Below are 18,195 nucleotides of genomic sequence, written 5' to 3'. Positions count from 1 at the left end.
AATGTCTCCCCACAAATCCTCCTATGTAATTTATGATCACATTTAATCATTTTCATAATCTCGATCAGGTAGCGGTCAAATACAGTGCATTTTGGTTCCTTTAATAGCCAATCGTCCAGAAGTAATAGTGGTTTGCGATTCCATGGTGGTGGGTAAGTCCTTAACACTAGGAAGCGTGAAGTCCACATCACAAGCACAATCGTGAATCAGTAGCAAAGATTCTCCGTTTATTTCTATGTGTGATATTTCCGATTTGTCCACATGTATTGGGGAAACAAGGAAGATTGTCTGTTTCTTAGATAGCATTTTTTAGAAGGTGTTGATTGTGTGAGCGCTTCTGCGAACAATTCTGAAACATCTTCTGTGTTGTCTGTTTCTTCTGTGTGATTTTGTGTGCTGTAACAATGATCCTGGGTTACTTTTCATGGGTCACTGCTGACATTCAATTCAAATTCCTGCCACTGGACATCTGCATCCTGGCACTGAATCTTGCAAGGACCATGCTGAGCCTCAAAATGAAGCTGCTCCCAAGTGATCATGGTTTGGCAAGCAACATCATTAGTTTGTGTAGTTGTCTGAGTCTTTATGCTCCTCTTCTTCCTAGGCCTCTAATTGAAGAGAAAAAAAACATGCTTAATTTATAGCACACATGCAGAATATATGAATTACAACATGAAAATATAATATCAATGAAATAACTGATAAACAACTTCTTTTTAAAAAAAAAACATTTCTGTTATGTACTCTTGTTTTCAGAATTTTCCTTAAAACAGTGAAATTGGATTTCCCGACCACCAGACCAAGCTGAAAAACAGCATTTTGAAATTGTATCAACCTTGAAATGTGCTCCTCCACTTAAAGAATCATATATACATATATAACAAAATGTCCTTTTGGAAACCATTAGAACATATTAAATATTACATCACAGTTAAAATGGATGATAACTGATATTTTACAATATCTTATGTATACCTCTTGTCCATGAGTCCCTTCAATTTTGACCGCTTCAGAGGAACATTCCTTGTACATAACAAATTCAAAGAACATTGATTAAATTGTTAAAGAATTTAATATTAAAATCTTTGATCTCAAAAAGTACATCTTGCGAAAGTTGATTTAATGAAAGGAGCCGACGTGTGTGATTGCTAAGTTCTTTATGTGACTAATGGGATCAAACCCATGACGAACAACCTTAAGATTTTGTATTGACATCTGAGCAAATATGATTCAGCCCTGATTTAAAAAAGGCTTCTTTGAGCCGAAACACGTGTCATCAGCAGGGGCATTACGTGATATGACAACAATAATAAATTGTGTAACCTAAAAAGTACTGGCGCAGAACTCCGGGAGTTTTCTTTTTGTTCTATTGGATGGGTGGTCTGTGGCATTTCTCCGCCATACTCCAGTGAGGTGCGACACACTGCTCATTCAGAATCTATGATCCACCTATACACATTACTTATTGAATAGGTATTTAAAGAGTCACCAATCAGACCAGCCTCAAGAAAAGCCACACTTTTGGGATTTACTATTGATTCAATGATTGTCGACCTTACAATATCAGTTAAACTATGTAAAAAGATATGGTTAATTGTCTGATTAACATTTTAAAATTAGTATTGACATAATGTCTAACACTGTACTTGTAACATTTTAAAAATACATATTTGAAAACTGTACCTGATAACCTTCAGAAATGTTGCAGGGAGTTGGTGAAAGATGATCTTGCAAAACATATTGATTACATTTTGGCCCTTCAATGTGTTGTAATGTTATTTTGTTTCACTGATTCAATTCAATTTTTCACAAAGCAGCTAACGTTTATGAACTATAACATACACCATTAATATAGTGAAAGGGTCTATGTTATTCAGTGACAAAGTACATTTTTCTACAGGTTTACTTTCACTGTTGCATGTGTTTCTGGGATAAATACATCAAGGTTGTTGATCTAATGCTTTGCGATATGCTGACAGTATTGCAAATTATCAAAAAAATACGTTTTCTTAAATGTAAAAAAGATATTGTTAATCGATAACTATTAGTATAAATCAGTACATTATCACTTCTCATACCCCATCCTCCAGACCGGTTGCAGTAGAAGAATAATACGTTGTCGAAGTTCCAGACTCCGCCTATACAACAGTAATTGTAATAATTAAGATCTAACATCAAAAATAAAATTACATGTAAAAGATGTTAGATAGTGTCAAAGAAGCCTACAAACCAGTTTGTATCAAAAGCTAATATACATAACAATAATCGATATGTTTTAAGTTGAACTTGAACAAATACATATTTTGTATAGTCGCATCTGAATGAATATTCTAAAAAATTACTTGTAAGGTGAGTGAGGTTGCTGTTGACTCCGGAATAATGGTCAATGTAGCATCACAGTCCTTTAATCGATGTATATATTCATACCTTGTTCCATAGAAAATGGACATTAGTATTATAATTTAGACCACATCAAAAATGATTTTAAAAGGTTTGTGTGCAAGTTGCTTAGCCTTACCATTAGGATGTTGGACGTGCCTGTGGTTTCTTCCATTGTAACGGTCTGTAATTCCATCAGTGCGGTCTACGTAAAGGCAGACATGGTAATTCAAGAAAGTGACCTATTTTTAAAGATGGTGATGTGTGTGTGTGTTTGGAAAGGCTCCCATTGCACTGTATTGTTAGAGTATCTCTAAAGTAGGGGCACACAAAGTAATCTAAAGTTCAAAATATACAAACCACAGTACAGCGTGTCACGAAGTGAACTTGTGTAATAAAATATCATTGGAAATATTCCCCAAAAACTGAAAAATGTTCATTATGTTACCTGTTAACAAACTATTTCAATATATTGAGTGGTCATTTATAAGACATTTTAAACAGGCAAATTTAGAAAATGGTAAAATAAATTTAAAAATGTAGCGTCCCCTGCTCACCTGGGTCAGAGTGTGCAGAAATTCAGTTGGAACTGCATTGAGAATTAATGGGACAAAGAGTCTCGGGCAACGCTTTTTAGTGTACTGTGATTATTTGTACATATCTTCTGTGAAGTGCATGCTCCAGACGCGGAATCGTTTGCCCCTCACGTCATCCAAGACATTCTTAGCTCTGCTTTCAATTTCGGACACTGGAAATCCAATGCTCAAGAGCCATTTTCTTATTAAATTTAAATCCTTTGGCAATACATGCAGGTCTGTACTCTGACTTTTAGCATGGCTGTTATTAGTGAAACCCAAAACGATACAAGAAGGCATTGTTGGATTGTCCCTATGATATGTTAAAGAAATATAAATACATTTTACTATTAAAAAAGAATCAAGGTGAGTAAATCAAACATTATATTCCTTTGACAATAATGAAAAGATTTAATTTATAAAAAATGGCACCTAAAGCAAACATGCATTGAAAACATGCACTACGAAAGATTACATTTGGAAACAATACTCTATAATGTTATGTGCTAAATACAGAGATAAAAAAATGCATAGGACGGTTGATAATGGTGTATACTTTTCGAATAAAATAAAATGAGAATAGGGTGTACATTGAGTATAAAGCAACAGAAAGTTGGCTAGCAGAGAATATTGACACTACAGAGAACAATAGTAAATGTTGACTAACAGTTACTTAGAAGAGCAGATGAGCCGACTCAGCAAGCAAGTTAAAAAGTGGAGAGCTGGCGATATCCGTTGTCGATCTTACAGATGTTTTTTTGTTAATTTACACAGTGTTTACAAAGTATTACAGAAGTGGGTGTTTATGTGAATGTCTGACGTGTTCGTTCACACCCACAAGGCAGCTATGACAATGTTTGACCTCCTCAATCCCGCCAGTGCAGCCCTCTTGCGATCGCATGCCCACAGGTTCAAACTGTCATTGATAGCGGAGAGGGATGGATGTGGATGAGGTGAGCGCAATAGGTCCAGAACACAGTCAAAGGACACAGACAGAGACTTATGTTGATTACAGGGAATGGGTTCTTCAAAGCGGAGTCTGGAGACACTGAGTCCAGGGTGGCCATGTAGATAAGGTTCCCATGCCATGCGAAAGAACCCTCGGTGGTGTAAATGGTATTCAACACCTTGAGCATTCCTATCCTCCCAGCCCCCTTGCAACTGCACGTCCACAGGTGCGAACTGTCATTGATAGCGGAGGGGGATGGATGTGGATGAGGCAAGCGCAATAGGCCCAGAACACAGCCAAAAGACACAGACTTATGTTGATTACAGGGACAGGGTCTTCAAAGGGGAGTCTGGAGATACTGGGTCTGGGATGGCCATGCAGATAAGGGTCCGCATGCGAAAGAACCCTTGGTGGTGTAAACGGTATTCAGCACCTTGAGCGTTCCCATCCTCCCAGCCACCTTGCGAGCGCACACCCACAGGTGTGAACTGTCATTGATAGCGGAGGTAGACAATGTGGATGAGGTTAGCACAATAGGCCCGGAACACAGTCAAATGACACAGACAAATGTTGATTGCAGGGACGGGTCTTCAAAGGGGAGTCTGGTGGCACCGGATCTCGGGTGGCCATGTGGATTAGGGTCCCCATGCGAAAGAACCCTTTGTGGTGTACGTGGTATTCGTCACCTTGAGCGTTTCCAGCCCCCTTACAAGCACACGTCCACGCATGCGATCTGTCATTTATAGCGGATGCCGATGTATGTGGATGATGCGAGGGCAATCGGCCCATAACAGAGTCAAAGGACACAGACTTATGTTTATTACAGGGATGGGGTCTTCAAAGGGGAGTCTGGAGACACTGGGTCTGGGGTGGCCATGTGGATGATGTCCCCATGCGAAAAAACACTGACGTGAAACTGAAGGAAATCCAACCTCCGGGCCGTGAGGAGGAAGCTCCTCCTCAAATAGCCAGGGGGTTGGATTTCAAATTTGCAGCGATCGCACAAAGACACGTGTCAAAAAAGACAAGGGGCCTCATTCCAAGTGCAGCGGTAAGGGGTTAACGGCGCCGATAAGGATGCCGGTGCCGTTAACCCCTTACTGCTGCATTCTGAGGTCCTTTAGCGGCTCCCACTAAAGGTGGCTGGTAAAACCAGCCGCCCTTAGCGGGATCCACTAAAGGACCAGGGAGCTAATAATGGGCCCATTGTTAACGGGCCCGTTATTAGCTCATTAACGGGCCCATTATTAACGGGCCCGTTATTAGCTCCCTCCCCATTCCCAGGGGCTCGAATGGGAATGGGGATGGCTTCCTTGAATGGAGAAATACTGGGTCTTCCAAGGTTGGAATAACCCAGTAAGTCCCCATTCAGGGAACCTGGACCTGGTATGCGGTAAGGGGGTAGCCATGGTGCAAATAGCACCATGGCTACCTCCAAACTCAGAATGAGGCCCTTGGTATCTCGTCCTTGGCACTGCAAATGTAGTGCTGAGGACGAGATACCTCATCCATGGCATTTAAGGGGTTAAAGCTATGTGCATCACTCACCGTGCCATCCACAACGCTGGGCCGGAATTCCTCCTAGACATTTGCTACCACCCCTCAAGGACACTCAGATCTGGCACAGCATCTCTCCTAGTTGTCCCACATTACAACTGCACCAGACTGTGCAGATCTTCCTTATCCGTCCAAGTGCTGATCATCTGGTACTCTCTGCCCCTACACATCTGCAACATTGACAATCACTTGGCATTCAGAAAGGCCCTCAAATCCTGGTGCTTTCCTTCCTCCTCTTGAAGGTCTCTCCCACTGTATACGGTTGATATGCACACAGAAACACTGGCCCAACCCAACATCACACCTATCCACCCAAACCTCTGTGGATGCCGGCAGCGTTCGCAGCGGCACACTGTGACAAATTCCCTGCCCCCCCATCCCCTCAACCACAGGCAATCGTACCTCACTTTCCATCCTTCTGGGCCCCTCTCTCATTGTTCAGACTTGACTTTCAATCTAGGAAGACCACAACTTGCGAGACGAGCCAACCGTGTTGGACCATGAAAAGCGACATTGAAGATGAACTCCATCAGAGTTTAAGGTATGTATACCTTACACTACGTCTTTGGACACAGGCAGCAGGCACGCCCGCCCATCCATGCACTCTAGAATGCAGCTATGGCTATGAAATACTGCTCTAGCAGCTTGCATGCCATCCACACTAAAACCCCTGACATACCTCAAATCCTCTACTATCGGTATACAGTGGCAACCTACGGAAAATGTCGGTCTAGCTGGCCGAAGATCGAATCTACGGCACTAGCACTCTATCCTAAACCACAAACAGCACTCAACCATGTGCCTGCTCTCTGGGCTGCTTACTTGAGCTTAGCCAGCCCACCTAAGTCCTAACCTGGCAAATTACGGATTCCAACTTTTTTCATTAGACATTGTCAAGATTACCTGTGCAGTTTGGAAAAAGATTGCAGGGAAAATGGAGGTTTCTATTCTGTACTCGCCTCTCCTCCCGGTACGACATGTGCCCGGGTTGGCCATAACGAGTGAGCGTGTCTATTTGCAGTGGGAGGACAAGCTTGGTATTGTCACCTTTGGGGATCTCTTTGTCGGCAGTGAGTTTCTCTCTGTTCAGCATGCAAGGGAGCGAGGGGGCAACTCAGCGCTGGATGCTTTTCTCTATTTCTGTGTACGGCACACGCTCAAGGCATTATTTTCCTCATTCCCCACGCAACCCTCTGCGTGGCCACTATTACAGGGGGTGATCCAATCCCAAGGGGAGGGCTGCTTGGTCTCACGGATATATAGTAGCATTATGTCAGATATACCTTGCGAGGGGGGAGGCGCCACAGAGAGGGTGGGAGAGAGCACTGGGCAAGACCACAGAAGACAAGGATTGGGCATATGTATTGAGACAAACTCAGAAAGTATCACTAAATTCCAAATTCAAGCTAATACACTTCAATTTCCTACATCAAGTCTATCACACCCCGGCCAAGCTCCACAGACATTCCCTACCCACCAGCTGCCTGTGTCAGATGTGGCTTTGGACTGGCAGGATTTCTCCATCTGGCCTGGGAGTGTTTGCAGGTCTCTGACTTTTGGTCAGGGGTACTGAAGGAAATCCTCTTGATCACTAGAGTGGAATCAGACTCCTTGTATGTTTGTGTTTGGTTGAAAAAAACAAAAATAAAGTATTTAAAAAAAGGTATCACAATCCCTGCATGCACAGGGTTGACAATAATACTGAGATTATAACAAATTTACAAAATGTATATTTAACTCGGATTTCACACACTGAAAACCATCACTAGCCCTCTTTTCACTGCAGGTCTCAGAGGTCTGTCTGCAACCCAAAATCGCAGAGCTACCACATATAAGCTTGGGCCCACCCCACAAGCCTGAGTCATGCTGAGCTGCCCACAAAGAAGATAACCAATCTCAGTCCTCACTAAGTCAACCATCACATGTGCAGACTCACAAAGTAAGACCCACTCTAGTGGAGAGGGAAACCACAGAATAAATGCAGCTAGCTACAGTTGCATGGTGTGAGGGGTTGGAGGAATAAGCTCATGTTTGGCAGAGGCTGGATATGGTAGAGCAGTGGAAGAAGAGGTGACTGGGGAGTGTGACAGATCTGAGGATGTCGTCCCTTCTCCTCTAGGGGGAGACTTTTCCCATGGGGACAGGGTGGTGCGTCCACAGTACGATAGTTCCCCTGGGGGTGGTGTACTGAGGGAGGAGGATCACATGGGGAGGGAAGCACCCTATGGGACTAAGAGGTGACTATTCTCAGGGAACACGGTATAGTATACCTCCCCCTTTATACATCCAATCCCTTCTCCATTACCAAATCCTCCACCCCACTTACAAGTATGGCACATATACCCTGTTGCAATGTTAGTCATCTCAATATTGACTAAGTTAAATCACAAGAGAATACTAAGTATCTTACATCTGAGTGGAAAAGAAGTACTGGGCAGAGTCCAAAGATCACTCGGAAGAAAGAGAGGGAGCGGTCTAGATTTTCCCAAGATGTCATTCACTCAAACTAATGCAGCTGGCCAACGCAGGTGTACAAAAGGAACTCTGTAGGGAAACAAAAGGTGATGCAGGACTCTTATACTGTGCAGACCGAGAGAAACCAAAGGGAAAGAAACCGCAAATTGAGGAGAAGGAGAACCCAAACGCAGTTCAGACTGGAGGGAATGTTTGGGTTGCTGCCGATACATACCCCAGGGCACCACAGGCTCCGGTGAGCCACTTGCAAGGCAGGACATGCAACCGGGTAGAGAGAGATGCCTGCGGAACCGCTGCAGACCACGCCATTCACCAGCGAGCTGCCGGAGTCTCAAAGAGCAATTCAGGAGATGGGGAAATGCTGGTACCTGTCAAGAGAGACAAAACAGGAACACAGGTTTGCCAGGAGGCTTTGGAGGTCTGGGGAAGCTAGACAGTGATTATGAACATTGGGGAAAGAGGGACTGGGACCCTGAAGGGACATTTCGAGCCTGGGACCCAGACCCACAAGAATCATACATTGTAAAAGGGTTGGGGGATGCTGGGAAGCCCCAAAAGCGGAGCATCGTATCTTTGGCAGGAATGTGAACAGAGCGGACATAATACTAAATTACGAGTCTGGGACCCGCACCCGTATAAGAGACCCTAGAGCAACCAAGACAAGAGGATCATGTGTTTGGCAGGATAGTGAACCAAACACCTATTATCTCACAAAAATATGCATAGCAGAGGAATCCTATGTTTGGCAGGAGTGAACCAAACACCTATCATAACAAACAGAGCCTGGGATTTGCACCCATGTGAGAGGCAAAAAGGTTCAAAGACCCCGGATTCGGGAAAAGGGATTCCTATATCCTAGAAAGGTTTAACAGCCCAAAAGGAGGGGAGCTGAGAAGAACTTTTGGCAGAAAGTAGCAGAACCCTAGCCTGGGAATCTTATACTTTTGAACATTGTTTATTTCATCACTTTTTACTACCAGGAAGATTGGAAACTTTTCTGTTGATTGAAACCACAAAGAACACTTGTTACTTTACAAGACTATCCTTGCACAATTCTTGTAGTTTATGAATGTTGGGGTCAGAAGCAGGTATTTGAATGACAATGAGAACTCTTTTGTTTTCTGGCTTTCTGACAAATTCACCACTTTTCTTTGGAGGTAGGGCAACCCCTCTTAGCTTTTGGGATAGAGAGGTATTTCTTCCACCCTTTTCTTATTTAATAAAAGTTCATATCCAGAAACATATCACCCCTGTGTCTGACCCTTACTTTTGCACCCTTACATGTGGGGTCAGCAGTGGGATCTGACCTAGTTGATACAAAGTGGGGGACCCCTACTTTTACCGAATTTAGTGAGCAAGCTAGTAGTCCCACAGTCGCCACTAAGGAATGAATAGAATTTGATCCCTCCAGTAGTAGAGAAGTTGTCTTAAGTCCTGGCAAAAGACAATTGGTACCAACGTATCTAGTCTTGACCCCCTCCGCCTGGAACTTACATCAGGTTGTCCTCAAAATCAGGTCTAGCATGGAAATTCGGCATGATGTAATGGCCGGGCTAATAGATCCAGATTTCAGAGGGGATGTGAACATTTTATTAAAAAATAATGGCAAACAAATCTATCATATTAGAACTGGAGACAAAGTGGAACAAGGTATTTTGGAGAAAAAAAACATATTTCCCAAAATGGTAAAAACACTTACTGAGAGAGGAACTAAAGGTTTCAGGGATGCAGACTTAAAACCTGTAGTTAACCCTGAGCTGAAAAGAACTTCCTCCACTAAAGAGGACACCAAAATCATCCCTGATCTAGCCTTCGCACAGCATAATGATCCAATGTTTGCAGAGGCCCTCCTTACGATTATTCCTAAGAACTAAAGAAGGCACATTTTTCTTCCTCAAACATGGTTTATTATATAGGGGTGATGGGGGCCCAGATGCAACTCCCCATTCCCCAATTGTAGTGCCACGTAGCCATAGAAAATGGTCCTTGAAATTGCACGTGCTCACCTGCCCGCTGGACATTCAGGTGCTGCTAAGACCCAGGAACAGATATTGAATCAATTTGACTAGCCTGGGGATTATGCATAGGTTACAAACTTCGTTCTGACTTGTCCACTGTGTCAGAAAACCAGTACTCATACTCCCCCACCAGTTCCCTTACAACCACTTCAATCAACGTCCCATTTTTAAGAATAGGAATGGATATTTTTGGCCCTCTGGAACCCTCCAAATTAGGAAACGGTTACATCTGAGTAATAGAAGACTATGCTACCCAGTATCCAGAGGCTTTCCCTATGAGGTCTAACACTACCCAAAAGATTCTCAAGCACCTACTTCCTTTCTTTTCCCGAGTAGGTTTTCCTAAAGAAATCCTAACTGACGAGGGGACTACCTTTATGAGCAAGCTTATGGCCGAAGTGAAAGAAGTTCTACAGATCAAAACCCTCGGAACTCCAGTATATGGTATAACGATTTAGTAAAACCGTGAAATTTGTTTTAAAAAAGTTGGTCGAAGCCGATGGGAGAAACCGGAAAACACTATGATAATGTGGGCTCTTTTTGCTGTTAGAAAAACCCTACGTTTCTCACCATTTGAACTTCTATACGGACGAGATGCCAGAGATGTCCTTGATGTGCTTAGAGAGACATTGTAGGAACAAGAAGAGGCCATGTTACCCTTATCGCAGACTGCGCAATGCCTAAAAGAACATATGGTTATGGTTAAATCATTTGTGCACTCACACCTTAGCAGGTCTCAAGAACATCAAAAGGCAAATTATGACCGGCACACTGTCTCTGGTTCCTTTTCTATTGGCCAATATGTGCTGGTACTCCTTCCCACCTCAGAACATAAGATGCTTTCCCGTTGGTATGATCCCTATGCGATTCTGGAACAAACAGGACCCTGCAATTATGAAGTATCACAGCCTGATTGAAGGACAAAAACTAAGATTTATCATGTCAATCTGTTAAAGGAATGGGGGGAGGTCCCAATTGGAACAACTTCTTTAGTAATGACCAGTCTCCTGGCCGAAGTCGTGGACAGGATCAATTTGGTTCTGGACAGTTTGTCGCCTGATGAGAAGCAAGACATACAAAACCTTTTTGCCCAGTTCCCTGATATCTTTGACAATGAGCCTGGAAGAGTGAAAGGTCTCTTTCATTACATACGTACCCCTCCTGACAAAGTTGCCAATTTAAGACCTTATTGAATTCCTGAGGCCTATAGAGATGTAGTCCAACAAGAAGTGGAAAAAATGTTGGCTTCTGATATAATAGAACCATCACAAAGCCCCTGGTCCGCTCCAATAGTCTTAGTAGCGAAACTAGATCCGTTGTGGACATTTTGTATTGACTTTAGAAAATGAAATGCATTATTCAAGTTCGACAACTATCCTATGCCTAGGATAGATGACCTTATTGATCGACTGGGATCTGCACATTTTCTGTCCACGATTGATCTTACTAAAGGCTATTGGCAGGTTCCAGTAAATCCTTCAGACAGACAAAACAGCTTTCTCCGCTCCTATGTGACTATTTCAATCCAAAGTCCTACCCTTTTGTCTCCACGGAGCACCCGCAAACTTCCAAAGGTTAATGAAGCAATTTATCAGACGCTTCTCTGGGTTTTGTGGGGCCTACTTGGATGATATAGTCATTCATAGTAAAACCTGTCAAGAACACTTGACTCAACTCTACAAGGTTACTAGAGCGCTACGGAAAGCTAGCCTTATGGCCAGCCCCAGCAAAATGCCCTTTGGCACAGTCTGCTGTTAGATACCTGTTTTCTTTGTTGGCTATGGGCTTTTACAACCCCAAACCAAAAAGGTTAAAGCCATACAAGAGACACCTATCCCCAAAACAAAACGGGATCTAAGGGCCTAATTTGACTTGGTAGGGTATTACAGGAGACTTATACCAAACTACTCTTCCATCACCTCCTGTCTTACCAATAAGCTAAGAAAAGTAGAACCACTGAAACTCATATGGGATCAAACCAATGAGGCCTGTTTTACCACTTTAACATCAAACGTAAAGAAATGGCAGTAAAAGTCAAAATTATCCACAGCGCTTGTACAGTAGCTTGCAAATAGCAAAGAGGCTGCGGGTGCCAAGGAGGTGTGGGTTTACTACCAGTACACTACCACGTTAAAGAGGAATAGACAGAAGGGTCCCAAAACACACTGCGCCAAAAGTGCAAGAATTTAAATACAATAATGTATTTAGTTGAGTAGATCGGTCAGCCTGACACGTGTTTCGAGCCAAAACCAGCTCTTCATCTGAGGCTGATGGTTCAGAAAACATAAAATTTGTACAATATTATCACATATTGAACCCAAATCAAATGAGAGGGATTGCATTTGTGAAAACCATGACAACATATTCGGAGGCACAGGGGACAGTAAGTCAATCAAAAGGCAATTCAAAAGTAAAATTGAACAGATCACAATAATGAAGTGGCACAAAGCGGTATTCAACATATTAATGCATATGAAATGAAATTAATGGGTGATCACTGAAAAATGTACAAAAGAAAGGACATGGAGGGGGAATAAACAGGGCAAAAACAAGGGAGAGACAAAAACAGACCATTAATAATAAGAATAAGAGTGCAACGCGATCAGTTACATTAAATGCCAAGTAGCAATACATTTTGAAAACCAGTTAGGAAAAAAATGTGTACCTTGATGTAGAGGTTTGAATTGCAAAACGTAGGGGCGTAAATTGCCAATGCAAAACGTAGGGGCATAAATTGCCAATGCAAACTTCACAAAGAACACAAAGGATAGCCAGCTGATTAGTTAAATTAAAGAAAAAAAAGGGGGTGGGGGCAGAAGAATTAGAATAAATGTAACCGAAAGTAGAATAGAAGAACATACCTCTTATGCTTCGCAGATGCAACAGAGGCTGAATATAGGAGAAAAATAGAAGAGCGCTATCAGCAAAATTAATGAACCTCAGGATGCAAAAGCACAATTCCGGGATTCAATGAAGAGTGCAGAGGTTGCGAAGTTAATTCAAATATAACAGTGGGCTGATGAGATTGAGTGTAAATAATCAAAATTGTTCAAGAAAGGAACTATGAAAACCTAAAAAAACAAACAGGGCGCAGAATTAAAGTGACCAAAGTTCTGTATTCTGCAGCCACAGCATGCCAAAATTTAAAGCGGCAGCTGTCAGCCGCGGCGTGTGTGTGAAATCAGGGATCGTGGCCAAATCACCTTACCTGGGCGCTGGATAGAAAACAACAAGATTTGACTCAGGCGCGTTACGCGAGCAAGGGAGTCATTAAAGAACGAGGCCCCAGGTAAAGGAAGGACTAGGTATTTCACTGCTCAAAATTAGAAGCAAAGATGGCTAAAAGGCAGGCACCATCTTGGAGGAGTAAAGCAATACTAATGAGATGGAGTATAAAAAATGAAAGGTCTGCAGCGATAAACCTTGAGTTACAAAATAAAAGGGGCTAATGCTTATTAAAGAAAAAAGCAAAATGCAAGGAAATATAGATGCCAAATTTTGAAATGACAATTATTTAGAATGATCAAAAATAAAGATGATGTATGATAAGAAGTGGGAATGGGTGCTAATAGATCCTGAATGAATGTGTATTAGAGAATTTAAGCCAAGGAATACTGGAACCTCAAATTGACTTTACGTCAAAAATGGCCTGAACTTGGCAGATAAATGTACATAGATCGCGCTGTCCTGTACAATTAAATGCTGCGATTGCACAATTAAGCAACAATAATTACATGCAGTATCAAAAAACAACAACGTAAAGTTTGAACTGCAAATTACTCAGAAGCAAGAAATAATGGTGCATATTTAACGCAGAACTTTCGAAAGACAGTGGGCAATTGCTACCAAGCTGCACACAGACAAGCAGATATTGGTTACAACATAGTACATGTCTACAGAAAGACTGAAAATTCATGGTCAGAATAAAGGCTGTTATATACAGTGCAGTATTTGCAGATAAGTCGAGCCTCTAATTGGCGAAGTTTGAGTTGTAAATTACCTCCACGTTGAGGCAAGGAAACCTTTGCCAACCCCACATAGCGAATGTGATCCTTGCTGTCAAGTTGGTGCTGGGCTTGCCAATGGACAGCCAGAGGGTATTTTGCTTCTTGGCTGCCAATGGTTGGCAGGTGTTCTCTGATACGAATCTTAAGTGGACGTATTGTGATGCCTATGTATTTAAGGCCACACGTGTAAATTATGCAATAGACCAAAGATTTCATGTTGCAATTTATGTAGGAATTCACGGTATGCTCGCCTAATGATCCAAAGGACACAGCTTTAGTTTCAAGTGCACATTTGCACATGTTGCAACAGCCACATTTGCGAAAGCCGTTGGTACGGGCTGATTGTAGCCAAGTAGAAGGCGGACTGAGTGGTCCCATGAACGAAGGGCATAATTTGTTTTTAAGAGTTTTGCCTTTACTAAATGTGATTATAGGTTTAGGATCTAGCCATTTTGCAATATCTGGGTCTAAGTGCAGTAGGTGCCAATGTTTGTTCAATACATTATATACTCTGGAACTATCTGAATTGAATCTAGTAATAAGCCGGATTTTCTGGGCAGCTAATGAAGTGGTCCGTACTTTCGGAATTAGCAGTTCATCTCTCTCAAGCTGGGGTACTGTCTCAGCAGTTTTGTTGAGGCAATTAATGTCATACCCTCTAGCTAGAAATCGGGATTTGATCAAGGTACTTTCGGGGGTAAAGTCAGATAAATGTGAGCAGTTTCTCCTTGCACGAATAAATTCACCTTTCGGGATATTCTTAATAACATGTTTTTTATGACAGCTTTCAGCATGTAAGGTAGCATTAACAGGTGTACTTTTACGAAATGTAGTAGTTGACAAGCCAATGTCAGTCAAATGAATGATGAGATCAAGAAAGTCAATCTTTGTTTGGCTATAAGTAGATTTAAACTGAATCCCCCAATCATTATTGTTCAGAAAAGCAACAAATTGTTGAAGAATGTCAAATGGTCCAATCCAAATCAAAATAACATGATCGATGTAACGTTTCCAGAAACGTATGTAAGGAAAATACATTAGATTAATGAAAATGACAGTTTGCTCGAACTGATGCATGAATGCATTCGCAAGCACCAGAGCAAAGCTAGCACCCATAGCAATGCCAATCACTTGCTTGAAATACACGTTGTTAAAAAGGAACACATTATTTTGCAAGGTAAATAAATGAAATTCTTTGACCATTTCAACATGTTCAAAATAAGATGCTGAGGATTCTCGGAACAGATAGTTAACACATTCTATTGCTTTTAGATGGTCAATTGAAGTATATAGAGCTTTCACATCAAGTGTCACAAGCCAACAGTTATGGTCAAGATCCAATTTATCAAAAATTTCAAGAACATGCATTGTGTCTCTAATGAATGTGGGAGTCAGAAGTACAGCTTGTAGTAGAAACTTGTTAATGTAAATAGAAATCGGTTCAAGGATGCCACCTCCTCCACTTACAATTGGTCTCCTTTCCGGAATATCCACAAAGCTTTTATGAATTTTAGGAAGAAAATAAGCAGTGGGCATCATGGGACCATCCACTGTAAGGAATTGTCTTTCCGCATCAATGAGCATGCTTAGTTTATGCCATTTAAGTATTTGTTGATTGGTCATAATTTGAATTTCATGTAAAGGATTATGATGGAGTACTAGGTAAGAATTACCTCACTCAAGATGATGCATTCCCATGGTGATGTAGTCCGAACTGTCCATCACAACTACATTGCCGCCCTTATCAGCTTCTTTTATAATGAGTGCTGTGTTGGTAGCCAATTGTTGCAATGCCTGGAATTCCGATTTGGATAAGTTGTAAGTGGATGAATTGGAACCGTGAGATCGAATATCGGCTAATTAATGCACATCTTTGACTACTGCCTGGTGAAAAGTATCGATAATATTACCCGAGGGAAAAACAGGTGTAAACTTGGATTTCTTGGTGAGTTCTTTAATGTTAACATTTTGTTGAACAATGTCCAAATCTGACAAAATATCTGTAATACAAGGTCCAGATTGCAGATCAGTGTCTTCCAAAGTCATAAGGACATGTGTACTTAGCAGCATTTGTATAGAGACCTGGGAGGGTGTAGGTGTTGGAGGTGACAGTTTGAAATATTTTACCTGTGTGGCAAAGAATTTTTTGAGCTTGAATTTGCGAACAAATTTAAATAGGTCGGTTTGAATGTCCACATAATCGTTCAAGGCAGAGGGTACAAATGAAAGTCTTTTGTTTAGGACAGCTGTTTCAGCTTGTGAGAGTGTGTAAGTGCTAAGGTTCGTAATAAGGTTCAGCAATTTTGGTTCATTAGCTGTTGCTGGTAAATTGCTCGAGTGAGCCTTCGAGGAGGGGGTGCGATTCCGCTGCCTGGGCCTACCACCGCTTGTGCCCCTGACTGTGTGCCTGGGGTTACGATATTTGTGACTATTGGAGTCTGAAAGCAAACTTTTTCACTTTATACAGAATACGGAACTTTGATCACTTTCATTCTGCGCCGTTTGTTTTTTATGTTTTCATAGTTCCTTCCTTGAACAATTTTGATTATTTACACTCAATCTCATCAGCCCACTGTTATATTTGAATTAACTTCGCAACCTCTGTACTCTTCATTGAATCCCGGAATTGTGCTTTCATTAATTTTGCTGATAGCGCTCTTCTAATTTTCTCCTATATTCAGCCTCTGCCGCATCTGCGAAGTATAAGAGGTATGTTCTTCTATTCTACTTTCGGTTACATGTATTCTAATTCTTCTGCTCCCCCCCCCACTTTTTTTTCCTTTAATTTAACTAATCATCTGGCTATCCTTTGTGTTCTTTTTGAAGTTTGCATTGGCAATTTATGCCCCTACGTTTTGCTTTGGCAATTTACGTCCCTACGTTTTGCAATTCAAACCTCTACATCAAGGTACACAATTCTTTCTTAATTGGTTTTCAAAATGTATTGCTACTTGCCATTTAATGTAACTGATCGCGTTGCACTCTTATTCTTATTATTAATGGTCTGTTTTTGTCTCTCCCTTGTTTTTGCCCTGTTTATTTTCCCTCCCTGTCCTTTCTTTTTGTATATTTTTCATGGATCACCCATTAATTTCATTTCATATGCATTAATATGTTGAATACCGCTTTGTGCCACTTAATTATTGTGATCTTTTCAATTTTACTTTTGAATTGCCTTTTGATTGACTTACTGCCCCCTGTGCCCGAATATGTTGTCATGGTTTTCACAAATGCAATCCCTCTCCTTTGATTTGGGTTCAATATGTGATAATATTGTACAAATGTTATGTTTTCTGAACCATCAGCCTCAGATGAAGAGCCGGTTTTGGCTCGAAACACGTGTCAGGCTGACCGATCTACTCAAATAAATACATTACTGTATTTAAATTCATGCACTTTTGGCGCGGTGTGTTTGGGACACTTTAACATCAATCCTTTGTAGTGCTCCTGTATTGAAAGTCCTTAATTTCACCTAAGAGTTTGTTCTTTAAACAGACGCTTCAGGGGGAGGCCACCAGGGGGCACATAGGCATTGACAGCCTAATCCGCACTGCTCCCGGGGCTGAGGACACAAAGGGGTATTGAGCCCCTCTCTTAACCTCCCCAAACGAATTGAGCCTTGCACCCCCGTGCCCACCCATCAGGACCACTTGGTCCAAATTTGGAGCAGTAAGGTGGGGTACTGGTAGAGTTAGTTGTTGACATAGCCGGGGCGGGAGAGCAAGGAGAAGGGCCTGTGTCCCGAGAACCAGTGCGCTCCTGGGCTGCGCTGCGACTTGTGGGCCGTGCAGCATTGGGGGTCTGCTCCTCCTACCCCTCCCTTCTGTGATCTTGGGACAGGGGGTGTGAAAGGCAGTGCAGGGCTCTGCATTGCCCCCAGTGTGACTGGCTGTGGGGGCTCGGCCGCCCAACCGGCACCCAGAAGAGCTGACCATCGGCGGTGAACGAGGAGGCGTGAGGCAGTGAGTGCCTTCCTTGGAGCATGCCTCCAAGGAGTGAACAGCGGCCTAGAGGAGAGGGGGTTGAGGCAGGACCCTTTTCCTCACAGTTAACCAGCCCTTTGGGATCCTGAGGCGGACACTTTTTGAGATACATTCAGGGCACTGGTGTGGAGACTGGGGGCATGGCGGGACATTCTTGAATCACTAGCAAGGGATCATTGAGGGAGCAGCTGGTGCCCGCCAGACTGGGGTGTGCTGGCTCTGTGGCCCCCTTTGATTGGATGGTCCGCCTGT

The sequence above is a fragment of the Ambystoma mexicanum genome, chromosome 3p (genome assembly GCF_040938575.1).
Source record: "Ambystoma mexicanum isolate Mex_15411 chromosome 3p, UKY_AmexF1_1, whole genome shotgun sequence".
NCBI classification, from domain to species: Eukaryota; Metazoa; Chordata; class Amphibia; order Caudata; family Ambystomatidae; genus Ambystoma; species Ambystoma mexicanum.
This window is presented reverse-complemented; position numbering follows the sequence as displayed.